The 27186-nt window shown below is 48.9% G+C and overlaps 1 protein-coding gene across 3 annotated transcripts in view; it reads right to left on the bottom strand.

Moving 5' to 3' along the window:
* The window catches only part of ME2 (malic enzyme 2), a 63719-nt gene extending 40888 nt beyond the window's left edge, over positions 1-22831 (bottom strand). Inside the window, exon 1 of one of the 3 annotated variants that reach the window (XM_029060173.2) lies at positions 22742-22831. The gene's annotated coding sequence lies outside the window, so the exon portion shown is untranslated. Of the gene's footprint in view, positions 1-16843; positions 16867-16904; positions 16952-22741 lie in introns of those variants that run through there. The other 2 variants (XM_039911493.1, XM_029060174.2) reach the window with 2 other exon arrangements.
* Between the last annotated feature and the right edge of the window lie 4355 nt (positions 22832-27186).

Here is a 27186-nt window from a genome sequence, read left to right as displayed (position 1 = left end):
TCACTTTTGAACTGGGAAGCAGCATGGCCTAGTGGAAAGGGTATGGGCCTGGGGGTCAGAGGAGCTGGGTTTTACTCCCAGTTCTGCCACTTGGCTGCTATGTGACCATGGGTGAGTCACTTCTCTGCATCTCAGTTACATCATAACAATAATTATGGTACTTGATAAGCGCACACTATGTACCCAGCACTGTTCTAAGCGCTGGGGTAGATACGAGTTAATCAGGTTGGACACAGTCCCTGTCCCACATGAGGCTCACACTCTTATTCCCTATTTTATGGATGAAGTAGCTGAGGCCCAGAGAGGTTAAAAAGACTTGCCCAAGGTCACACAGCAGATGCGTGGTAGAGCCAGAATTAGAACCCAGGTCTCTCTGACTCCCAGGTCTGTGCTCTATCCACAAAGCTACGCTGCTTCTTTAATGGGAACTTTTACTGTGAGTCCCATGTGGGACAGGGACAGTGACCAATCTGATAAGCCTGTATCTTCCCCAGGCAGGGACTGTCTCTATCTGTTGCCGACTTGTTCATTCCAAGCGCTTAGTACAGTGCTCTGCACATAGTAAGGGCTCAAAAAATACTATTGAATGAATAGTACAGTGCCTGACACAAAGTAAGAGCTTAACAAAGACCATTTAAAACCAAAACATCAATAACAAAAAAAAACCAAAACGGCCAATTGCTCTCTCCATAATCTCACTTCTGGAGAATCATTCAAATTTGGATCCACTCCTGGTGGTGTTTTGCTTCGGGCTGACCCAACCTGGCTCCAAGGGCTCAGGGACTACACAATTCAAGGGTTTTCCCGAGCCCGAACAGGACCTTCTCAAGCCCACACAAGGCTTTCAGGCACTGTGTGACTGAGGCAGACTGGGTTGGACGAGGCCCCAGCTTTCAGACTTGTGCAGGGCCCCATCCTTCCCCTTATGAGAATAAAGGTTAATCCAACTATCACTGGAAAAGTATTCTGCCTGCAAGAATTATTTTTCTAATGCAACAAACATCTGTTTTTCAGGTCTGGGCCATTAGGCTTCATTAATAATACACATCTTTATTGAATAAACCTTTCAATTATGAAAACATTGTCCGAAGGTAGGCTGTCAAATGTAGATGTTAAGTTATGAAGCTTTTTAGAGAAAGCGGTTTAATAATCAGCTAATACAAATTATTTACGACTTAATATTTACAATTATTATTTACAATTATTTACTACTGTAAAATTCTGCACTAAACTAGTTGGCTGTGGATAAGTGTTATGCAATAGTCTACCAGAAGTAACTAGAAAAAAAGAACATCGCATGGACCAGAAAAACTGTCATCGTCTTTGTCTTTAATGTTTTTATTCGCCTTTCATTAGGTGTCTGTTGCCAATCCCCACTAACTCCTCATGCTTAGGACTCAGGTACCTGACTATACGTTAGATCCACTTTTTCTTTCTTAGCACAGTGGCTAAGAAGCACCTAATACATTTTACAACTAATGCAAGCTCCACACTAAGCGCTTACTAGGTGCCAAGCACTGTTCTAAGAGCTGGGGCAGATACAAGGTAATCAGGTTGTCCCACGTGGGGCTCACAGTCTTTAATCCCCATTTTACAGATGAGGTAACTGAGGCCCAGAGAAGTGACGTGATTTGTCTGAGATCACAGAGCAGACAAGTGGCGGAGCCGGGATTAGAACCCAAGTCCTCTGACTCCCAAGCCCGTGCTCTTTCCACTAAGCCACGCTGCTTCTCGACATTAACGTTAACATTAATGTCTGACTCCCTCTCTAGACTGCAAGCTCACTGTAGGCAGGGACCGTGTCTCCTCACTCCTTTACCTCATCTGCAAACTGGCGATTAAAAATGTGAGCCCCAAAGAGGACATGGACTGTGTCCAACCTGATTACCATGTATCTACACCAGCGCTTAGTACAGCGCCTGGCACACAGTAAGCACATAACAAAGACCATAAAAAAAAGAAAAAGGTTTGATTGATGAATAGAACTAACCCCACCAAGTCATCTTCCAAATCCATATACTTAGACTGGGATCCCCATGGAGGGCGGGGACTGGGTCAAACCTGAATAGCTTGCATTTAATGTCAATGCTTAGAACAGTGCTTGGCACATAATAAATGCTTTAACAGATAGTACTGGTATTATTGTTATTATTTTTGTTTCACTTCCAGCACAAGGGCAGTAAGGGTTAGTGGGTAACTACAGTTCCCTAGCAGGAGTCTTCTTCAATCTACATGAACACTTATGTTATATAAACTCACCGAAGAGTATTTTAGGATCCGCTAAGCGTAAAGATTGGATTCTAACTATAAAATACTAGTAGTTTCAAATGCTGGTATCTTCCTGGCTCACTGAACTTGCCATCAGCCTGAAGGAAAAAAATTCTAAACAAGAGCCACAGGGCAGATGAGGGGGTGAAATAATCCGGGTCACAGACTATAATGCCTCAGCACAGTTCTGCTATAAATCATTTTCCGAGCACAATTATCCTTGCATCAATTACAGTTTTTCGATATTTAAATATCGAAAACCCTTTAAATACAACACTACGCAGTCCTTTTCTCTTTTCAGTTCGCTTCCACGGCATAATTAAAAACCCTGCGGAATCTAATTCACAAGGTACCCTCTTTAGAAACCCAACTACTTTTACTTATGCTTTTATAATTCCAAGAAGACTCTGTTTGAAATACTTTATTTGCAATATTTTTGTAAAGAAGAAAATCAGATTCTGGGAAATGAGTTGTCTTGTCAAATAATTTATTTTTAAAAGGAAAATGCATGCACCACACAGTCCAAAAGTATATATCATATATTATTTATTTATATTAATATCTGTCCTCTCCTCTAGTCTGTAAACTCATTGCGGGCAGGGAACGTGTCTACCAACTCTGTTGTAGTATACTCTCCCCAGTGCTTTGTACAATGCTCGGCACACAAGCACTCAATAACTGTCATTGATGATGCTACCTGAAGTTTTTTTGTTTTTCACTGGACAGTTCTGAACGTCTAAGAAGTCATCAGAGCTACTGGGCAAAACAACCTGAGTTATGTGTTAATGAGAAATATCCCAAGTTCCCTGTGCTCAATCCCTGATTGACTGATTGATTGATTGATTCTCTGCAGGGTACACTAGGCCAGCTGTAGTAACAGGGCCATGAATCCTAAAGTAGCAAACTCCCTTACATCACAATTCATTCCTCCAAAACCAAAAAGGATTTTGGAGCATATTCAACCAAAGTGGTCTTTGGAAGGCCAAATGACTCCATTTAGATTAGCATATTTTGGACACATCATCAGGAGGACTAATTCTCTGGAGAAGACACTAATGCTAGGAAAAGTCCGGGGAAAACGTGGAAGCAGCAAACCGGCAGCTAGACGGATAGAGACCTTAACAACGATAACGGAAGAACCGTTAGAAAAGTAACGGATTACGGCAGAGGACAGGACGTTCCGGAGAAAATACATCCATGGAGTCACTATGAATCGGAAACGACTCGACGGCACTTAATATTAATGACCTCCAAGTACTCATGTGCCCCGACACTGGCACCTAACACCCACACTTCCCTCCCTGGTTCTGGGGTCCCTATTTGAAGCCTGGGATAGCAGCAGCTGCAAAGGTACAAAAAAAAAAGTGGAAGGGAGGAAGGTGCACCAGGTGGGGATTTGTTGAGACCATTTGTTGATGGACAGAATGAGTCTTGGGCTGCAGACAAGTTAGTTCGGGCCTTAACCTGGCCCCGGAAGGTAAGGCACCACGGTTTCAACCATCCAAAACCCATTTTTGTGTGTGTAATAATAATGCTTTTATTGCGGTATTTATTAAGTGCTTATTATACTCCCATTATGGCTTAAAAATTAACACAACTTCAAGGACGTTGCTCATCTTAACTAGCAGGTTGAAGGAGAGCCAGAAAGATAAGGGAAAGGAAGGGAGAAGGAAAGTTAAAGGGAGAAATAAGTGGATGAGCAAAAGAGCTACACATCGTAACAACTGCTTTAGGGGAGATGATCTATGTTCCAGTTGGAAACATTAAGAAGATCCAGGTTTTTAAAACTCCAAAAAACCAAAATTGTCAGTTATTACACCACACATCAATGAACACATTTTGTCGGGGAGGGGAGAAAGTACAAAACAGTGGTTCAGCATAGCTACAATTCTGGCAATTTTTTTCCCTTTTAAATGGATCCTCAAATTCTAGAATGTATATGAAGAAACAAGCTTCTAGTTTAGAGGAATAAAGCACTTCACAGTCCTATAAAACTCTTAATTCAAACTAATGGTAGAACTGTCCTTCAGTTTAACAAGACTACTGGAGGTAAGAATGCAGAGTCTATAAATACTGTTTTTTTAAGTGCTCAGTAAGTACTAATGATTAAATGCTTACTCTGTGCGAGATATGAACTAAGCACTGGGGTAGATACAAGCTAATCAGGTTGGACACCGTCCACGTACTACGTGGAGCTCAAAATATTAATCTCCATTTTACAGATGAGGTAACAGGTACAGAGAAGTAAGTGACTTGATCAAGGTCACACAGCAAACATGTGGTGCAGCCAGGATTAGAATCCAGGTCCTCTAACTCCCAGGCCTGTGCTCTTTTCAGTAGGCCACAGCTCTGTGCAGAGCAGTTTACTTGGTGCTTGGGAGAACACAAGAAAAATCAGTAGATACAAATATCTGCTCTCAAGGTCCTTAAATTTAGGGGGAGACAAACTGATCTATATTACATATAAGAGGCAGATGGAAAAGGGGATATGTACATAAGTGCTTCAGAAGATTGTAAATATTTTGTGTTTAGGTCAATCAGTGATAATGACAGTGTGCAGAATACTTTACTAAGCCCTTGTGAAAGTACAGTTAAAGAGCGTTGATCGATGGGATCCCTGCCCAAAGGGAGCTTAGATGTTACAGGGGAAGACGGACATTAAAATAAATTACCAACAGGGTAAGTGATAGTGGAGTATAAAGATATATATTCACACCACCCTCAGCACCCCTAACATTTGCATTCACACCAATAATTAATTTATATTAATGTCTACGTCCCCCTCTAGATGGTGAGCTCCCTGTAGGCAGGGAACATGTCTACCAATTCCATTATACTGTATGTTCCCAAGCGCTTAGTACAGTGCTCTGCATACAGTAAGTGCTCAATCAACATGATTAATTGAAGGGGTGGATTCTAGAGATGTAAGAATTTGGTGACGGACCACATATATATAATTATATATACATTATATAATTATATATATATATATATAATTTGGTGACGGACCACATATACGGACCACGGACACTTAGAGAAGCAGCGTGGCTCAGTGGAAAGAGCACGGGCTTTGGAGTCAGGGCTCATGAGTTCGAATCCCAGCTCTGCCACTTGTCGGCTGTGTGACTGTGGGCAAGTCACTTAACTTCTCTGTGCCTCAGTTCCCTCATCTGTAAAATGGGGATAAAGACTGTGAGCCCCACATGGGACAACCTGATTCCCTTATGTCTACCCCAGCGCTTAGAACAGTGCTCGGCACATAGTAAGCGCTTAACAAATACCAACATTAATATATGGTTTGAGAGATAAGGCAAGGATAATGCCAAGGTTACGGGCTTGTGAGACAAGAATGAAAGCAGTGTTGTCTACAACGATGAAGAGCGGTATGGAATAGTGGATAGAGCACGGGCCTGGGAATCAGAAGGTCACGGGTTCTAATCCTGTCTCTGCCACTTATCTGCTGTGTAACCTTAGGCAAGTCACTTCACTTCCCTGTGCCTCACTTACCTCATCTGAAAAATGGGAATCGAGACTGTGAGCCGCACGTGGGACAGGGACTGTGTCTCACCCGGTTTGCTTATATCCACCCCAGCGCGTAGTACAGTGCTCGGCACGAAGTAGGCACGTAACAAATACCATAATTATTATTATTAAAGTCTAGGGGAGGACAGAGCTTGGGAGGGAAGATGAGGAGTTCTGGTTTGGCCATGTTAAGTTTGAACACAAACTTAAAGGCAAGAGGAAATGTGAGTCTTATTTATATTAATCTCTGTCTCCCTCTCTAGATGGTGAGTTTGCTGTGGGCAGGGAACATGCCTGCTAACTCTGTTGTATTGTACTCTCCCAAGTGCTTAGAGTGCTCTGCACACTGTAAGCACTCAATAAATACCACTGATTTATTGTTTGAGTCTGCAGAGAAAGAGAGAGGTGGGTTTGGGAATCACCCGTTTGAGATGGCAGTTGAAGCTGTGGGAACAGATGAGTTTTCCAAGGGAATGGGTATAAATGGAGAATAGAAGGGAACCCAGAACATAGCCTTGAGCTACTCCCAGAATTAGAGAGTGAAAAACAGAGGAGGAGAGAGTAAAAGAACTGATAAGGAGCAGTTAGAGAAAAAGAGGAGTGCCAGGAGAGGTCGGTGTCAGTGAAGCCGAGGTTACATAATGTTGCGAGTAGAAGGAGGTGGTCCACAGGGCCATTGGCAGCTGAGAGGTCAAGGAGGATTAGGATGGAGTAGAGGCCATTGGATTGGCAAGAAGGAAGTCACCGGTGACCTTAGAGAGGGCCATGTCTGTGGAATAGAAGGGCTGGAAGCCAGACTGCAGGGGTTCGAAGAGAAAGCTGGAAAGGAAATGGAGGCAATGAGTGTACACAACTAACTCAGAGTTTGGAGAGGAAGGAATGGTGAGAGGGAAACGGGGTGATACCTGGAGGGAGTCACGAGGCCAAGGGAGGGTTTTTTGGGGGTTGTTTTATTTTTAGAATAGGGGCTACATGTTTGAAAGCAATAGGGAAAAAGCAATTGGAGAGTGAAAAGTTAAAGACGGCGGTCAGGGAGGGGAAGAAGGAAGGAGTAATTATTTTGATGAGGTGAGAAGGGTTGGGTCAGAGGCATAAGTGGAGGTGGATGAATTTGAGAGGAGGCATGAAATCTCTTGTGACACTGCTGGGAAAGACAGAGTCAAAGACGGGGCATGAGCGAGTGGGGGCTGGAGAGGAACAGGGGAGGTTTCAGTGAGATCTCACCCGATGGCTTCAATTTTATCAACGAAGTTTGTGGCAAGGTCATTAGGGACAAGAGAAGTTAGGTGGCACAAGAGTGCTGAAATGGCAGTTGCAGAGATAAGAAATGAATTGGGGTAGGCCTCCTGGAAGAGATGTGGTTTCAGGAGGGCTATGGAGACGGGGAAAGTGCTGACCTGGCAATTTGAAAGGGGAGGGAGTTCCAGGCAGTGAAGGGGATGGGAGCAAGAGGTCGATGGGGAGAGAGCCAACAATGAAGCACCATGAGGAGATTAGCTTGACAGGAGTGAAGAGTGTGAGCTGGGGTAGGGTGGGAAAAACAGAGTGGATGAATCGGAGGGAGAGAGCTGGTCGAGTGCTTTAAAGCCAACTGCCCAGGCATTTCTACCTGATGCAGAGGCTTTTGAGGGGTGGAGGGACATGTACAGAATGAAGTATGAACTGGAGAGAGGAGAAACTTAAGGCAGGGAGATCAGCAAGGAGGCAGGTGTAGCAGTCAAGCTACGATATCCAAACTGAGGTATAGAGACAGGAATGGGAGGAGGGAGCCGGAGAGATGTAGGTATGTTTGAGAGTAGAAGAAGGATTCTCAGAGAGAAAAAGAGTGGTTGAAGGTGGCAGTTAGGGAAGGAAGAAGAGGGGATTTGGTTGTATTCATAAGGTGAAGAAATTTGGGGCCATAAGCCCTGAAAGTAGGCAAATGATCTCCTCTTTGGACTCGTGTTATTTTAATGGAGTTACCAATGCGCTCCTTGAGAAATAAGGCCACATTTTAAAAAATGATGACTCAAGGCATTGTGTGTTTGTTTAAATGTTTGTTTAGTGTCCAGGATAGCCGGTTGCAAGCCAAACAAATTTGGGAACAACTTTATCAGTGGTGACAGGTTTCGGACCTATTCCTCTCACACAGTAAGTGGGTAATTATCGCAATACCAAGCTGCGGAGCTTCAAAGCAAACTGCTCAGAACCCTACCCGGACCAGAAATCTGTGCTCCAGCACGGTCTGCACCAAGCCTACTTTGTGTCTGGCTGAGTGCTTAGATACCATAAAAAAAAAAAAATGCCACCTGTTCCTGGGGACAGTGGGAATTCCAGTCTCATCAATGGGGGGGAATGTTCACAGATGTGATGCCAAACTGAATGCTGTGCTGTGCCCCTCTAGCCTAAAATGCCTGAAAAAGGGGATGGGTTGGGGGGGAGGGATGAGGGAGGGGATGAAGATGAGGGGAGCTGCTGAAGCCTGGGAACTACTTAAATTCACATGAACCTAACTGGTTCATGATACTGTGCTAGTCCAGGCAGATCTTGCAGGCTCAGTACAGACAGGACGTACTCTGAATAATAATAACAATAATAATAATGGTATTTGTTAAGCCCTAACTATGTGCCAAGCACTGTTCTAAACTCTGGGGGAGATACAAGGTAATCAGGTTGTCCCACGTGGGGCTCACAGTCTTCATCCCCATTTTACAGATGAAGTAACTGAGGCACAGAAGTTAAGTGCTTGCCCAAAGTCACACAGCTGACAAGTGGCGGAGCCGGGATTACAACCCACGAACTCTGACTCCCAAGACCTGGCTCTTTCCACTAAGCCACACTGCTTGCCTTTAGGTTTAATTCTAGATTTATGTTGCTAAAATATAAACTGACTTGCTTACATACAATCTGAGTAATTTAAATAGTTTCTAAATCTCTTAATATTCTGGATTCTTGGGTCTCATCTGGCATGTCAAAACTAATCAATGATAAAAACTCCATTTTAATAATAATAATAATAATAATGATGGCATTTGTTAAGCACTTAGAGTACTTACTATGTGCCAAGCACTGTACTAAGCGCTAGGGGAGATACAAGGTAATCAGGTTGTCCCACATGGGGCTCACATTCTTAACCCCCATTTTACAGATGAGGTTACTGAGGCACAGAGAAGTTAAGTGAATCGCCCAAAGTCACACAGCTGACAAGTGCCGGAGCGGGGATTAGAACTCACGACCTCTGACTCCCAAGCCCGTGCTCTTTCCACTGAGCCACACTGCTTTTCCGTTCTTCCATAATGTGTGTTTTTACTATATGTTTTTGGATAGAAAACTTCCTCTGGAGAAGAAACGATGCCATGTCAGAAGAAAGAGTTGAAAAGCAGTGTGGCCTAGTGGATAGGGCCGTCAGAAGGGCCTGGGTTCTAATCCCAGCTCTGCCACATGTCTACTGAGTGACCTTGGGCAAGTCACTTAATTTCTCTGGGCCTTAGTTATCTCATTGATAAAATGGGGATTAAGATTGTGCGTCCCATATGGGACAGGGACTGTGTCCAATCTGATTATTTTGTACCTACCCAGGTGCTTAGTACAGTACCTGGCACATAGTAAGCAATTATATACCATTAAAAAAAAAGAAAGAATTGCGCTCTCCATCAAGGCATGAGTCTTACGTGTTCCTTAAAAACCAGGTCTGTCAACTACATAGCAACTTCCTTGCTAGAGTAAATATACATGTATATTTATATACACACACACACAAAATATTGATCTACACAATCACATGAGAAAATGGTTGGTTGTCACAACAAGATTAATTTCTGATGGTACAGATTTGTGGCTCGTGAAGCCTGTAGCCTGAAAAATACACATAGCCATCACTCATACACACACACACGCACCCACACCCACCCAATCCCGCTCCCTGGCTCCATCAGAACGCTCTCTACAGATAATGTGGAGGTTTTGGGCAGGATCATATCCGGGTTCAGTCTGAGAGCTATTTAAAGAGAAGGAATATATACCAGTGCCATAGTTCTGCTCTCTAAGCCACTCGGGAGTCCCAAACTCCCCTGTCCATGGTCCAAACAAGCCCATGCCCTTCTGATTCTGCACTCCCCCAAGGAGGCAGAGCTCCCCATGCACGCATCCCCTACACTTGGGTCCCTCACCCGTAAAGCTGACCCCGATTCACATATTTGAAAAGTCATGCAATGTTTTCAAGAAATGTAGTTTTACTTGTTAAAACGGCCATCAGTCAATGCAAAACAAACTGGAACTCTTAATAATAACTATGGAATTCTGTCAGTTCTTACTAAGAGCCGAGCCCTGGGCTGGATATAATATAAACCGATTAATCACTAACCTCCCCTAGAATCAAAATCTATGGCATTGGTCACCATAAGAAAATAATACATCAGTTTTTCCCTTTGTGGTGTATTTTCTGTGTTGAACAGAGCATGTTGCCTGGGTACACAAGCAGGAAAAAAAGCCTCTTAGAAAGATTTGAGAAAACGCATGAATTTCAAACTTGGAACAAACCAAGCTAGTCTTTCTGATATTCTGTCACAAAACGTAAGTATTTGTGAATTACTTTTGAGGATCTACTCCAATACCAATGAAGCTCTCTAGTGAATTGGTACAACCTTCCTCTCAAAGGAAAGGAAATACAGCATTCCTGGTTGTTGTGACATTACTCCAGGAAAGGAATCGACGCAGTAGATCTTAAAGAGAGGTGGAGGAGAAAGTATGTAGGTCGAGTTGTTGTGTTGGTGATAAACTTTGACCTAATAAGGCTTAACATTAAGGAAAAAGGGCATTAAATGACACACTATTAAATACCAGTATTTATCCCCAACTCCTCTTACAGGCAGTAATAATAATAATAAGTAGTATTTATTAAGCACTTAGCCCTGGGATAGATACAAGATAATCAGGCCCAAATGGGGCTCACAGTTTGAGAGGGAGAACACCCGTAAATCAAATGACTCGCCCAGGGTCATGCAGCAGACAAGTGGTAGAGTCACATTAGAACTCGTGTCCTCTGACTCCCAGACCCAAGCTCTTTCTACCAGGCCATGTTGCTTCCCAGGTCTCGGGGTACATATAATGACGCAGTACGGTTCAAGCTAACACCACAGTGCAGAAGAGGATTTAAAATGTCTCAGCTGCAATTCAGAAGAGAAGGCAGTGGGCTAGCCCACCCTATTGTCAGATTTTGCTCTTTCTTGTGTATCCAGAACAAAAAATGCAGCACGCTCAGTTCTGCCAGACAGCACGTTGCAGGCTTGGGAGAAACTGTGCATCTGGCATTAACATACATGAATACTTGGGCAAAATTTTTCCTTAAAGCAGGGTTTTGCAAGGACCAACCCCACATTACAGAACTGCATGTGTTTTTCCATTACCACAGTTGACCTTTATAATAGCGCTCTCGCTCTCATCTAACAACATTAAATTCTAGTTACAAATCCCAAGGGGAAAGAAAACTGGTGGAACTACAGGTGCCCTGATCCAGGTTTAGAGCAGCTTTTTAATGAACTTCTTTCATGCTCTTTAGGGACAAGGGATGGATAGAGGCAATTCTCACACTTAGGACATACTGGTTCCTGAAAATAGCATCTTAAGTTGAAATGTATGTTACGATTCTGATTGAACTGTATTTAGCCCAACATAAAGCACTTAATCAACACCACTAAAATAACCACCACTGATCTTCTCCAACCAACAGTGTTCTAAATAGGGAAGTGGGTCCTGAACCAAGACTGATGCTCCCATTTTTTTTTTTAAGCCGATTTTACCCCGAAATTATTTTCTCAGTCAATTCTAGAAGTCATATAGCTACATTAATGAACTCATATTGATCCAGAGAGATTCAATAATAAGAGTAATAATGTCGGTGCTTGTTAAGCGCTTACTATGTGCAGAGCACTGTTCTAAGCGCTGGGGTAGACACAGGGGAAATGATAGGATAGCCACAGCGGTGTCCCCAGAGCTAGTGTGGTAAAGTTGAGAACGACGTGTTGTAATGCTGAAACGGGGTAAATTTAAAAACATTAAGTTCCATCTTGTGGTAATTTGAAAACTATTAAAACTGAGGACTTTCTGTACTCCAGAATGAGAGATGATTTATTTGGACATGAAACATGAGGACTTGGGGATGGTAATCCAGATTTGTTTTCACATGTTTTCATGCATTTTAATAGGAAAGGCAGCCAGAAGAGCTGAGTGGGGGGTGAAGTTTTAAAGGTCACCTCCCTCGCTTGGGTGGAAGATGGGAAGACTCTGCTTTGCCAAAAAAGGAAGAAGTGAACTGAGAGGGGAGTTTTGATGGCAGTGGCACAGAAGTCACTCCAAAGACCAAGAAGTGGGACAGGATATATTCGAGCACTGATTTGGAACGAAACGAAAAGAAATTACAGAGAGAAACTTTAAACCAGCAGCAGGGCCCGGTCCAGTTGAAAGGATAGAGGAGATGAAAGAAATATTTCACAGTCTCGACAAGTCAAATGGGAGCGGGAGGCAGGAAGATGTGGTATAGTTGGTGATGTACGTAGCAAACTAAGAGATGCTTTAGTATGCAAGACGGGGGAAACACAGACAAGTTTGCATGTGAAAAGGGAGAGATGCAGAAATAACTTTTTATTTTCAGAATATTATGAGCTGGAAAACTTCTGGAGGGTTTGGGCTTCAGAAGTGGGTGAGCCAGAATCGAAGGTTTTACTCTACAGTATGAGAAAAGCATCTTCAATGTTTTCAAAACTAAGAACCGGGAATTAAAGTTAAAACAACACCCTGGGGATGAACAGTTTACGGGAGATGCCGAACCAAGTACGGTTTTAAGAAAGGCCTGAGGATGATTAGGAAGTGAAGCAGTGTGGCCTAGCGGATAGAGCACCTTTCTAAGCGCTGGGGTAGATACAAGGTTTGGACACAGTCCCTGTCCCAAATGGGGCTCACGCTTTTAGCCCCCATTTTACAGATGAGGTAACCGAGGCACAGAGAAGTGAAGTCACTTGGCCAAGGTCACAGAACAGACAAGTGGTGGAGCTGGGATTAGAACTCACGTCCTCTGACTCCCAAGCCCGGGCTCTTGCCGCTAGGCCACGACATATCCACCTGTGAGAAAGCTCGATTGCTCACAGTGCTCTACCCAGAGAAAGTACTTAAAAATACCACAGTTATCATTACATAATTCTTTGTATCAACTCTAGCCTAGTCCCTGGTTAAGACAGTCTTACTAAAAGTCAAATGACTCGAGTTCAAACTTGGGGCAAGGGCATCCTACCCATACATTCCATTGATTAAAAGTGATCTTTTCATTGTTCCAGCTGAAATGGCCAAAGATATTGATTAGAAAAGGTCCTGGTCCTAGATGATGTGAACTATCCCCACGGAGGCTGGACATGTTGCGGGAGCGTCTGTATTGGGTGGGTTTGGGGGGCGAGGGGGAGGCGAAGAGGGGAAGCAGACTGTCCTTCGACTAAATCCACCTCAACCCAACTTTAGCCCCAACACAGTGAACCCAGTCCAGCTATCGTCAACACCTGGGAAACTAAAAATGCCTCAGGTCAAGATGAGGAAGAAAACCTGGAGTCCTGAGAAGCAGGATCAGGTCAGGGTGGAGTACCATCATTATTGTCATTATTATGGTATTTGTTCCGCACTTACTATTCATTGATTCTCTGCCTCCCTGCGCCCCCCCCCCTTTCACCTCCCCTCAGCTAAACCCCCTTTCCCTCTGCTCCTCCCCCTCCCCTCAGCACTGTGCTGGTCCGCTCATTTGTATATATTTTTATTACCCTATTTATTTTGTTAATGAGACGTACATCCCCTCGATTCTATTTATTGCTGTTGTTTTTGTCTGTCTGTCTCCCCGGATTAGACTGTAAATCCGTCAAAGGGCAGGGACCGTCTCTATCTGTTGCCGAACTGTCCATTCCAAGCGCTTAGTATAGTGCTCTGCACACAGTAAGCGCTCAATAAACACTATCGAATGAATGAACTGATTCAATCGTATTTACTGAGCGTTTACTGTGTGCAGAGCACTGTACTAAGTGCTTGGGAAGTACATGTCAAACACTGTTCTAAGCAGTGGGAGAGTTACAAGTCAGACGCAGTTCCTACCCTCCACTTCTGTTTTTTTATGGTAGTTGTTGAGCGCTTACTATGTACCAGGCACTGTACTAAGCACTGGGGTAGAGACGAAATAATAATAATAATGATGTTGGTATTTGTTAAGCGCTTACTATGTGCAGAGCACTGTTCTAAGCGCGGGGGTAGACACAGGGGGATCAGGTTGTCCCACGTGGGGCTCCCAGTCTTCATCCCCATTTTTACAGATGAGGTCACTGAGGCACAGAGAAGTGAAGTGACTTGCCCACAGTCACACGGCTGCCCAGGGGCAGAGCTGGGATTCGAACTCATGACCTCTGACCCCCAAGCCCGTGCTCTTTCCACCGCGCCACGCTGAATCAGGTTGGACGCAGTCCATGCGCCGCATGGGGCTCACAGTCTCATTCCTCATTTTACAGATGAGGGAACTGAGGCACAGCGCAGTGAAGTGACCTGTCCAAGATCACACAGCAGACAGACAGGAGGCCCTGAATCCCTCTTTTACATTTGAGGAAACAGAGGCAGAGAGAGGTCGGATTACGCGTTCAAGGTCACAGGGCAGGCGAGAGAGGATTAGGATTCATTCCTCCCGCCTCCCAGGCCATTGACCTTTCCATCAGGCCACACTGCTCCTCGCGGTGCTAAAGATCCAGCCACTCCCTGCAGAGGCTGCCAGATTGGGCAGAGAATCTGTCGGCGACCCAACCCTCGGGACTGAAACCTAAAATGAAAAGGAGGGGAATGCAGGGTGCTGATGTGCTGCTCCGCGATCATTCAACCAGCGCGGAGCCTCCCTGGGTCACCCGGGGGCCCGGCTGGGGACACTTAGCATGACAAAAGTCATTCTGGGGGGGAAAGATCTGGGAGGGAGGCGAGACAGAGAGAGAGAGAGAGAGAGAGAGAGAATTTGAAAAAGCGTTCACTACACTCCCCGGCCACTTCTCAGCTGTGTGACTGTGGGCAAGTCACTTACCTTCTCCCTGCCTCGCTTACCTCCTCTGTAAAATGGGGATTAACTGTGAGCCTCAGGCGGGACAACACCTGAGGACCCCGTATCCCCCCCCCGGCGCTTAGAACAGTGCCCTGCACCTCGGAAGCGCTTAACAAATACCAACAGTATTATTACGCAGTGCTGGGCTCTGCACACAATCATCCATCCATCCATTCGTTCCATACTGTTTACTGAGCGCTTACTATGCGCAGGCACTGTACTAAGCGTTTGGAAGGGACAATAAGGCAACCGATGGGGACAGTCCCCGCCCACTGACGGGCTCACAGCCCAATCGGGGGTGACAGACGGATAAAAACAAGACAACTGAATCGCGATAAATAGAATCAGGGGGATGTACTGCTCATTGACAAAATAAATAGGGTAATAAAAATATACACAATTGAGCACAGGGCGGAGGGGAAGGGAGAGGGGGAGGAGCAGAAGGAAAGGGGGCTGAGCTGGGGGGAAGGGGGGGGCTCGTATTTATTCCATCGTATTTATTGAGCGCTTACTATGGGCAGAGCACTGTACTGAGCGCTTGGAACGGCCAATTCGGCAACAGATACCAATCTGTCCATTCCAAGCGCTTAGCACAGTGCTCTGCCCATAGCAGGCGCTCAATAAATACTATTAATGCTCTTGAACGAATCCCGGCCCAACAACGGGGCCTACAATCGACAGTCGCTACCGTTCAGTGATTTCTAGCAATCATCATCTTGGAAGAGAGCAACCTCAAAAGAGATCGTGACTGTGAGCCCCAACCTGATCGTCTTGGGTCTACCCCGGAGCTTAGTACGGCGCCTGGCACACAGGAAACCCTTTTTAAGTAATAATAATAATAATGATGATAACGGTGGTATTTGTTAAGCGCTTACTATGTGCCGAGCACCGTTCTAAGCGCTGGGGTGGACGCAGGGGAATCAGGTTGTCCCACGTGGGGCTCACGGTCTTCATCCCCATTTTACAGATGAGGGAACTGAGGCACAGAGAAGTGAAGTGACTTGCCCACAGCCACACAGATGACGAGTGGCCAAGCCGGGATTCGAACCCATGACCTCGGACTCCAAAGCCGGGGCTCTTTCCACTGAGCCACGCTATATTTCGGTCCTTCCTCCGACCCTCGTATTTACAGTCCTAAGAGGAGGGAATGAAAAGGAGAATGCAGCACCGCTCAAAACTAGTAGCAGAACACGAAAAGAATGCAAATACCAATATTCTTTCTGTAGCTGTTTCCAGATCCAGCCTCGGCCACTTGTCGGCTCTGTGGCCTGGGGCCAGTCACTTGCCTTCTCTGGGCCTCAGTTCCCTCATCTGTAAAATGGGGATTAAGACTCTGAGGCTTCTGTGGGACAGGGACCGTGTCGAACCCAATTTGCTTGCAGTCAGCCCGGCGCTTAGTACAGTGCCTGCCACAGAGTTAGCGCTTAATGAGAATGTTGGTATTTGTGAAGCGCTTACTAATAATATTGGTATTTGTCAAGCGCCTACTATGTGCAGAGCACCGTTCTAAGCGCTGGGGGGAGACGCAGGGTCATCAGGCTGTCCCACGTGAGGCTCCCAGTCTTCGTCCCCCTTTTCCAGATGAGGTCACTGAGGCCCAGAGAAGTGAAGTGACTCGCCCAGAGTCACCCAGCCGACAAGTGGCGGAGCCGGGAGTCGAACCCGTGACCTCTGACTCCCGAGCCCGGGCTCTTTCCACTGAGCCTATGTGCAGAGCACTGTTCCGAGCGCTCATCGGGTCGTCCCACGTGAGGCTCCCAGTTCATCCCCATTTTCCAGATGAGGGAACCGAGGCCCAGAGAAGTGAAGTGACTTGCCCATAGTCACACAGCTTAACAAATCCCATCGTTATTATTATTATCAAGTGCTTGAGAGAGCCCCCGACCCCCGCCCTCGAGGAGCTTTCCATCTAGTAGCAGAGAAGAGAAAACGGTCCCTAGGTCTAAACCCCAACTTTTCAAACCACCCTACGTGTCTCTAGGACTCCAATACGGAAGCATTTCAGTTCTGGTTCCCCGCTTTGTCGCAACACCTGTTGACTTCGTGTGACCCCAGGGGAAGAGCGGTTCGAATTCCTTTTATGCCAAGAACGAAAGTCATCCTTAAAGGAAAAAAAGAAAAAAAATCAAGGAAACGGAAGAGCACACCAACGGGCGACACGGGAAAACCGATGCCAACCCAAAACGGTGGCTGCCATCCAGGTGAAAGAGAACTATCCTAACTGATCCACTTTCCTATCCAGACCCAAACTTAAAAAGGCACTTTTAATAATCATATTCGGATTTGTTAAGCGCCTGCTACGTGCAGAGCACCGTTCTAAGCGCTGGGGGAGATACGGGGTCATCGGGGGGTCCCACGGGAGGCTCACAGTCTTCATCCCCATTTGACAGATGAGGGGACTGAGGCCCAGAGAAGCGAAGCGACTCGCCCGCGGTCACCCAGCTGACAAGGGGCCGAGCCGGGAGTCGAACCCATGACCTCTGACTCCCAAGCCCGGGCTCTTTCCACCGAGCCGCGCTGCTTCCCTGCAGGAAGGTGGCCTTCGAGGAGGAGAAATCCTCCCGGCGACACAACCGGCCTGGGAATGAGCGACCGAGTCTGCCGTCGCCCGGCATCCTGGGCGAGAGACACGGAGGGGCTGGGGTGGGGAGAGAGGAGGGAGGCAGAGAGGTCAAATGAACAACAACAATGACAATAACGTTGGTATCTGTTAAGCGCTTCCTATGTGCAGAGCCCCGTCCCACGGGAGGCTCGCAGTCTTCATCCCCCTTTTACAGATGAGGGCACCGAGGCCCAGAGAAGGGAAGTGACTTGTCCAAGGTCACACAGGGGGAGCCGGGGATTCGGACCCGCGAGCCCGGGACCCCCGAGCCCGGGTCCTTCCCACCGAGCCACGCCGCTTCTCATCCACCCTAGGCCGGCTCCTGAAACCCAGAACCGGGTTCAATCCGTCCGGCGGCCCGCGGTACTTACTGAGCGCCTAGGATGCGTGCGCCTCGACGCAACTCGGGGGGGGGGGGGAGGGGGGGCTCGTGGCCCGCCCCTCACGCGACGGCGACTGGGCAAGAGGGTTGGGAGCGGGGAGGGCCCGAGAGGGGCTTCCCAGAAGAAACTGTGCCCGGGGAATGTGTCTGATGTCATATTGCGCTCTCCCAAGCGCTTAGGACGGCGCTTTGCACGCAGTAGGCGGTCAATAAATATAAGAATAATAATGTGTTAATGAACATAATGCATTTCATTATACATACAATTATATGTGATCGAATCCAATCCTCTGCATTATATATGGAATCTAATACATTACAGTTATATGCGATCTAATCCAATCCTATGCGTTATATATGAAATCTAATACAATTATACGTGATATAATCCAATTCCATGTATTATATATGGAACCTAATACGTAGAATGATATATAATATGATCCGATTATATGCATTATATATGTAACACAATACAATCCGATTATACGTAATATAATCCGATTATATGCATTAGATATGTAATATAATACAGGCAATCGTATGCATTATATAGGCAATATAAAACATACAATTCGATGTGCTATATATGTAATATAATACATACATTATATGTAATATGCTGCAATTATATGTATTATACATGTAATATAATACAATACCATTACATATACTATAATACGAGTATATTCATTCAATAGTATTTACTGAGCGCTTCCCATGTGCAGAGCACTGTACTAGGCGCTTGGAATGGACAAGTCGGCAACAGAGACAGTCCCTGCCCTTATATGTATTATACATTTAATATAATACAATTTTATGTAATATGATACAATTGTATTATGGATTCTACAATTGTAACTGTGATGCAATTATCATGAATACTAATGTATTGATAAATACGATAATGACAACTCGCACGTTGACGCTGAGCCCACAGGGGAGCAAGCTGCGGCCCCCCCGCCCCCCGGCTCCCCGGGACAGCGGCATCCAATAATAAAAACAGGAATGAGAATGGTATTTTTTTTAAGCGCTTACTAAGCGCCGGGCACTGCTCCAAACGCTGGGGTAATAATAATAATGATGATGTTGGTATTTGTGAAGCGCTTACTATGCGCAGAGCACTGTTCTAAGCGCCGGGGGAGATACAAGATGGTGGGGTTGGGCACGGCCCCTGCCCCTCGTGGGGCTCCCCCCCTTAATCCCCATTTTGCAGCGCGGCTCCGTGGCAAGAGCCCGGGCTCGGGAGTCGGAGGTCGTGGGTTCGAATCCCGGCTCTGCCCCTCGTCGGCCGTGTGACCGTGAGCAAGTCACTTCCCTTCTCTGGGCCTCCGTGACCTCATCTGTCAAATGGGGATTAACCGTGAGCCCCACGTGGGACGACCTGATGACCCTGGATCTCCCCCAGCGCTTAGAACGGTGCTCCGCACGTAGTAAGCGCTTTGCAAATACCAACATTATTATTATGATTATTATTATTATTTTGCGGATGAGACCCGGAGATGGGAAGTGACTTGCCCGAGGTCACACAGCAGACAGGTGGCGTAGGCGGGAATTAGAACCCAGGTCCTTCTGACTCCCGGGACTAGCGGCGTGGCTCAGTAGACAGACACCGGTCCTGGGAGTCAGAGGGTCACGGGTTCTGATCCCGACTCCGCAAAAATGTCTGCTGGGTGACCCTGGACGAGTCACTTCACTTCCCTCAGTTCCCTCATCTGTAAAATGGGGGTTCAGTCATTCAATCCTATTTATTGAGCGCTTACTATGTGCAGAGCACCGCAGTGAGCGCTTAGAGTGCAGAATTCGTTAACGGACACAACCCCTGCCCCACAACGGGCTCACAGTCTAAACGGGGGAGACAGCAAAGCAAAACAAGGATCCATGCAGTCCTATTTATTGAGCGCCTACAGCGTGCGGGACACTGCGCCGAGCGCGTGGCTCACCGGAAAGAGACCGGGCTTGGGAGTGAGTCGGGGGTCCTGGGTTCTAATCCCGGCTCCAGCCTCTGGTCAGCCGTGTGACTTTAGGCAGAGAAGCAGCGCGGCTCGGTGGAGGGAGCCCGGGCTTTGGGGTCCGAGGTCATGGGTTCGAATCCCGCCTCCGCCGCCTGTCGGCTGTGTGACCGTGGGCAAGTCACTTCACTTCTCTGGGCCTCACTGACCTCATCTGTACAGTGGGGATTAAGACTGGGAGCCCCACGTGGGACAACCTGATTCCCCCGAAGCAGCGCGGCTCAGTGGAAAGCGCCCGGGCTTTGGAGTCAGAGGTCATGGGTTCGAATCGCGGCTCGGCCGCTTGTCAGCTGTGCGACCGTGGGCGAGTCGCTTCACTTCTCTGCGCCTCAGTTCCCTCAGCTGGAAAATGGGGATGAAGACTGGGAGCCCCACGTGGGACGACCTGATTCCCCTGTGTCTACCCCGGCGCTTAGAACAGTGCTCCGCACATAGTAAGCGCTTCACGAATACCAAACATGATTAGTATGATCATTATTGGACAGGGGTCGTCTCTGCAGAGAAGCACAGCGAGGCTTAGTGGAACGAGCCCGGGCTTGGGAGTCAGAGGTCATGGGTTCGAATGCCGACTCCACCACCTGTCAGCCGTGTGACTTTGGGCGAGCCACTTCACTTCTCCGGGCCTCAGTTCCCTCATCTGTCAAAGGGGGATGAAGACTGGGAGCCCCACGTGGGACGACCTGATTCCCCTGTGTCTCCCCCGGCGCTTCGAACAGTGCTCGGCACAAAGGAAGCGCTTAACAAATACCAACATGATTATTATCCATTGCCCAACTGTCCATTCCAAGTCCTCAGTCCCGCGCCCTGTACAGAGTAAGCGCTCAACAAATACGACGGAATGACTGAGGTCCCGTCACTGGGCCTCAGTTAGCTCGTCTGGAAAATGGGGGTGAGGACCGTGAGCCCCACGGGGGTGGGGGGCACCCGATCGCTTTGAATCTAACGCAGTGCTTCGCACGCAGTGAGCGCTTAGCAAATCCCCACATCATCATCTGTTGCCGAACCGCGCAGCCCGAGAAGCCCTTAGTCCCGTGCTCTGCCCAGAGCAGGCGCTCAATAAATAGGACCGGAAAGCCAGGCGTCCCTGCCCTGGGCCTCGGTCGGCGCATCTGGGAAATGGGGCTGAAGACTGTGAGATCCCCCGGGGGGGTGGGGGGGGGCACCTGATCTCTTTGAATCTATCCCAGCGCCTAGCACAGCGCTCGGCACCCAGGAAGCGCTCAATAAAGAGGACGGAAAGCCAGTCGTCCCTGCACTGGGCCTCAGTCGGCTCATCTGGGAAATGGGGGTGAAGACTGTGAGATCCCCCGGGGGGGTGGGGGGGGCACCTGATCTCTTTGAATCTATCCCAGCGCCTAGCACAGGGCTCGGCACCCAGGAAGCGCTCAATAAAGAGGACGGAAAGCCAGTCGTCCCTTTCCTGGGCCTCAGTCGGCTCATCTGGGAAATGGGGGTGAAGACTGTGAGATCCCCCGGGGGGGGGGGGCACCTGATCTCTTTGAATCTATCCCAACGCCTAGCACAGGGCTCGGCACCCAGGAAGCGCTCCATAAAGAGGACGGAAAGCCAGTCGTCCCTTTCCTGGGCCTCAGTCGGCGCATCTGGGAAATGGGGCTGAAGACCGTGCGATCCCCGTGGTGCCACCCCATCGCTTCCAGTCCATCCCAGCGCTTGGCACAGTGCTCGACACCCAGGAAGCGCTCCATAAATAGGACGGAAAGCCAGTCGTCCCTGCCCTGGGCCTCAGTCGGCTCATCTGGGAAATGGGGGTGAAGACCGTGAGATCCCCGTGGTGCCACCCCATCGCTTCCAATCCATCCCAGCGCTTGGCACAGTGCTCGACACCCAGGAAGCGCTCAGTAAAGAGGACGGAAAGCCAGTCGTCCCTTTCCTGGGCCTCAGTCGGCTCATCTGGGAAATGGGGGTGAAGACTGTGAGATCCCCCGGGGGGGTGGGGGGGGCACCTGATCTCTTTGAATCTATCCCAGCGCCTAGCACAGCGCTCGGCACCCAGGAAGCGCTCCATAAAGAGGACGGAAAGCCAGTCGTCCCTGCCCTGGGCCTCAGTCGGCGCATCTGGGAAATGGGGCTGAAGATTGTGAGATTCCCCCGGGGGGGTGGGGGGGCACCTGATCTCTTTGAAGCTATCCCAGCGCCTAGCACAGCGCTCGGCACCCAGGAAGCGCTCCATAAAGAGGACGGAAAGCCAGTCGTCCCTTTCCTGGGCCTCAGTCGGCTCATCTGGGAAATGGGGCTGAAGACTGTGAGATCCCCCGGGGGGGGGCACCTGATCTCTTTGAATCTATCCCAGCGCCTAGCACAGGGCTCGGCACCCAGGCAGCGCTCCATAAATAGGACGGAAAGCCAGTCGTCCCTGCACTGGGCCTCAGTCGGCGCATCTGGGAAATGGGGGTGAAGACTGTGAGATCCCCCGGGGGGGGGGGCACCTGATCTCTTTGAATCTATCCCAGCGCCTAGCACAGGGCTCGGCACCCAGGAAGCGCTCCATAAAGAGGACGGAAAGCCAGTCGTCCCTTCCCTGGGCCTCAGTCGGCGCATCTGGGAAATGGGGGTGAAGACCGTGCGGTCCCCGTGGTGCCACCCCATCGCTTCCAATCCATCCCAGCGCTTGGCACAGTGCTCGACACCCAGGAAGCGCTCAGTAAAGAGGACGGAAAGCCAGTCGTCCCTTTCCTGGGCCTCAGTCGGCGCATCTGGGAAATGGGGGTGAAGACCGTGCGGTCCCCGTGGTGCCACCCCATCGCTTCCAGTCCATCCCAGCGCTTGGCACAGGGCTCGGCACCCAGGCAGCGCTGTAGCGCGGCCCGCTGCGGCGGCGAGGAGGAGGAGGAGGAGGAGGAGCGGAGCCTTACCGGGCCTTTCCTTCCCGGGCTCCCTCCGCCCGCGACAGGTGTCGGCGACTCCGCGACCGGCGGCGATGTCCGGGCGCCGCCGCCTCCCGCTCCCTCTGGTCCCCGCCGGGCGGGGCCGGGCGGGGCGGGGCGGGGCGGGGCGGGGCCGGGCCGGACGGACGTCCGCCTCCGCCAATGGGAAGGCTCCGCTCCGGCCCGGCGGGGGGCGGGGCCCGATCCCTCCGCCAATCCCGGCGGCGCCTCCCCTCCCAGCCCCGCCCCTCCCGGAGCGGGCGGCGAGGGCGCCTGCGCGGAGGGCGAGCGCGCGCCCCCGGGGAGGGGGCGGGGCCGGACCGGACTGACGTCTCCCGCGACCAATGGGAAGGCTCCTCTCCTCCCCGGCGGGGGGGGCGGGGCCGGACCCCTCCGCCAATCCCGGCGGCGCCTCCCCTCCCAGCCCCGCCCCTCCCGGAGCGGGCCGCGAGGGCGCCTGCGCGGAGGGCGGGCGCGCGCCCCCGGGGAAGGGGCGGGGCCGCCGCTAACGGCTCTCGCGCGCGCGCGCCCCCGCTGAGGGATGGGGGGCGCGCGCCATGAGGGGAAGGAGGGGCACGAGAAATCCATCCTTATTATTCATTCAAGAGCATGGATGGAGCGCGCTTACGGTGTGCAGAGCACTGGACTAAGCGCTGGGAAGGGACAGTTGGGCAACAGAGAGAGGGGAGGGGCAGTCATTCATTCATCATTCATTCATCCATCCATCATTCATTCATTCATTCAGTAGTATGGATGGAGCGCCTACTGTGTGCAGAGCACTGGACTAAGCGCTTAAAAGGGACAACTGGGCAACAGAGAGAGGGGAGGGGCAGTCATTCTTTCATCATTCATTCATCATTCATTCATTCCTCCATCATTCATTCATTCAAATAATATAGATGGAGCACTTACTGGGTGCAGAGCACTGAACTAAGCGCCGGGAATGGACAGTTGGGCAACAGAGAGAGAGGAGGGGCATTCATTCATCATTCATTCATTCCTCCATCATTCATTCATCATTCATTCATTCAAATAGTATAGATGGAGCGCTTACTGGGTGCAGAGCACTGAACTAAGCGCCGGGAATGGACAGTTGGGCAACAGAGAGAGGGGAGGGGCAGTCATTCATTCATCATTCATTCATTCATGCAATAGTATGGATGGAGCGCTTACGGTGTGCAGAGCACTGGACTAAGCGCTTGAAAGGGACAATTGGGCAACAGAGAGAGGGGAGGGGCAGTCATTCACTCATTCATTCGGTAGTATTTATGGAGCACTCACTATGTGCGGAGCCCTGTACTAAGCACTTGGAAGGGACAAATCGGCAACAGGGAGAGACCATGCCTGCCCTTGAGACAATAGCAATAAATAGAATCATTCATTCATTCACTCATTCATTCAATAGTATTTATGGAGCACTCACTATGTGCGGAGCCCTGTACTAAGCACTTGGAAGGGACAAATCGGCAACAGGGAGAGACCATGCCTGCCCTTGAGACAATAGCAATAAATAGAATCATTCATTCATTCACTCATTCATTCATTCAATAGTATTTATGGAGCGCTTACTATGTGCGGAGCACTGGACTAAGCGCTTGGAAGGGACAAATCGGCAACAGGGAGAGACCATGCCTGCCCTTGAGACAATAGCAATAAATAGAATCATTCATTCATTCACTCATTCATTCATTCAATAGTATTTATGGAGCGCTTACTATGTGCGGAGCACTGGACTAAGTGCTTGGAAGGGACAAATCGGCAACAGAGAGAGACCATCTCTGCCCTTGAGACAATAGCAATAAATAGAATCATTCCTTCATTCACTCATTCATTCAATAGTATTTATGGAGCATTTCCTATGTGCGGAGCACTGGACTAAGCGCTTGGAAGGGATAAATCGGTAACAGAGACAGTCCCTGCCCTTTGACGGGCTTACAGTCTAATCGGAGGAGACGGACAGACAAAAACAATAGCAATAAGTAGATTCGAGGGGATGGACATCTCATTAAAACGATAGCAAATAAATAGAATCAAAGGGATGAACATCTCATTAAAACAATAGCAAAAATAGCCCCGGGCTCACGGTTGAAAAGGGGGAGGCAGACAACAGGACCGAGCCAGTCAGGCGTCGATGCCGTCCAACATAAATCAATAGAAGCGTAGCTGTAACAATAATAATAATAATAATGTTGGTATTTGTTAAGTGCTTACTATGTGCCGAGCACTGTTCTAAGCTCTGGGGTAGACACAGGGGAATCAGGTTGTCCCACGTGGGGCTCCCGGTCTTAATCCCCATTTTACAGATGAGGGAACTGAGGCACCGAGAAGTTAAGTGTCTTGCCCAAAGTCACACAGCTGACAAGTGGCCGAGCCGGGATTCGAACCCCTGACCTCTGACTCTAAAGCCCGTGCTCTTTCCAATGAGCCACGGAGGCTCACACATCGTCAGTAAAATAAAGAGAAATAATTTCTAGAAATAGACGCAAGTGCTGTAGGGGGTAGAGCAGAGGGAAGGAGAATAATAATGTCGGTATTTATTAAGCGCTTACTCTGTGCAGAGCACCGTTCTAAGCGCTGGGGGAGATCCAGGGTCATCAGGTCGTCCCACGTGAGGCTCACAGTTAATCCCCATTTTACAGACGAGGTAACTGAGGCCCAGAGAAGTTAAGTGACTTGCCCACAGTCACACGGCGGACAAGGGGCAGAGCCGGGAGTCGAACCCATGACCTCTGACTCCCAAGCCCAGGGTCTTGCCATTGAGCCACGGGAATGGGGAGGAAGGGCAGAGGGAATAATAATGTGGCTATTCTTTAAGTGCTTACTATGCGCCAAGCACTGTTCTAAGCGCTGGGGGCAAACAAGGTGATCAGGTGGTCCCACGTGAGGCTCACAGTCTTCATTTGACAGAGGAGGGATCTGAGGCCCAGAGAAGTGACTGGTCCACAGTCACCCAGCTGACGAGCGGCGGAGGCAGGATTAGAACCCACCACCTCTGACTCCCAAGCCCGGGCTCTTTCCCCTGAGCGACGCTGCTGTCTACACATCATTAATAAAATGAACAGAGTAATAAAAACATCTTCAACTATACGCAAGTGCTGGGGAGAGGGGAAGAGGGTAGAGCAGAGGGAGGGAGAAGGGGGAATGGGAAGGCCTGGGAAGGCCTCCTGGAGGAGGTGAGCTCTCAGGAGGACTTGGAAGAGGGGAAGAGAGTTAGTTTGAAGAGAATTAGTTAGTTTGGTCCTTTCCAGATCCCGGATCCTCCCCGCAGCTCGAGGGAAGGCGAGAGGGTGGGAAGGGGCTGGGGTGGGTGGAGGAAAAATGGGAAAAGGAAGTCGCGGGCGGGAGAACTGGGAGGATTCCACTCAAAGATGGAGATTTGGAAAGAGGGAGGGCCAGGAAACTATCCTTTATTTATCTTTTTTTGGATGGTACTTGCTAAGGACTTACTATTTTCCAGGCACCGTACTTAGCTCTGAGAAAGATAGACGATAATCAGATTAGACACATGTGTCTCACAGTCTTAATCCTCAGTTTCATTCATTTAATCGTATTTATTGAGCTGTTACCGTGTGCAAAGCGCTATATTAAGCGCTTGGGAGAGTAGGATATAACAACAAACTGACAGTCCTGCTCCCAGTGAGCTCACAGTCTAGATGAGGTAACTGAGGCACAGAGACATTAAGTGACTTGCCCAAGGTCACACAGCAGATGTGGGGCAGAGTTGGGCTTAGAACCCGGGTCTTTCTGACGCCCAGGCCCGGGCTCTAACCCCTAGGCCATGCCGTTTCCCTAAGTGACGGAATAAACAAAGGGGAAGAGGGAGAAAGGGGGAGGGGGCAGAATTTGAACTGCCCAGAATTTAAGGTCTGGGAATTAAAATCCGCCTGGTTCCCAGAATTATCTGGGAAATGCTTGCCTTGGCTTTTTCTTTTTTCTAACGGCATTTGTTCAGTGCTTACTGAGTGTCAAGCCCTCCATCGAGGAAGATACAAGTGAATTAGGTTGGACACGGTCCCTGTCCCACGTGGGGCTCACAGCCCAAGTAGGAGGGAGACAGGAGAACTGAGGCCCAGAGAAATTAAGTGCCCAAGGCCACACAGTAAGCAATTGGCAGAGCTGGGCTTAGAACCCAGGTCCTCTGACTCCCGGGCCTAGAACACTAGGCCATGCTGCCTTTAGGGATCCGGGGATAAGCTCCCCTAACGCCTAAATAAACTCTCCTAGCAGATAAGCAGATATTCCTCTCAATGCACCAAGGGTAAATGCACTTCCCTGCTAGCGGAGAGAGGAAGGAACAAGGAAGCAAACAGCTGAGTCCCACTTAAGCCCCATTCCCAACCCCCAGCCCGCTGGCAAGAGCATCGTACAGGGTTTCACGATCGTCGAAAGCCTCTCCCTCCAAAGTTCGGCCTCCAGAGGCTTTACCTAGTGGC

The sequence above is a fragment of the Ornithorhynchus anatinus genome, chromosome 3, assembly GCF_004115215.2.
Source record: "Ornithorhynchus anatinus isolate Pmale09 chromosome 3, mOrnAna1.pri.v4, whole genome shotgun sequence".
Lineage (NCBI taxonomy): Eukaryota > Metazoa > Chordata > Mammalia > Monotremata > Ornithorhynchidae > Ornithorhynchus > Ornithorhynchus anatinus.
The sequence above is the reverse complement of the archived record's forward strand: the minus strand, read 5'-3'. Positions and strand labels throughout refer to the sequence as shown.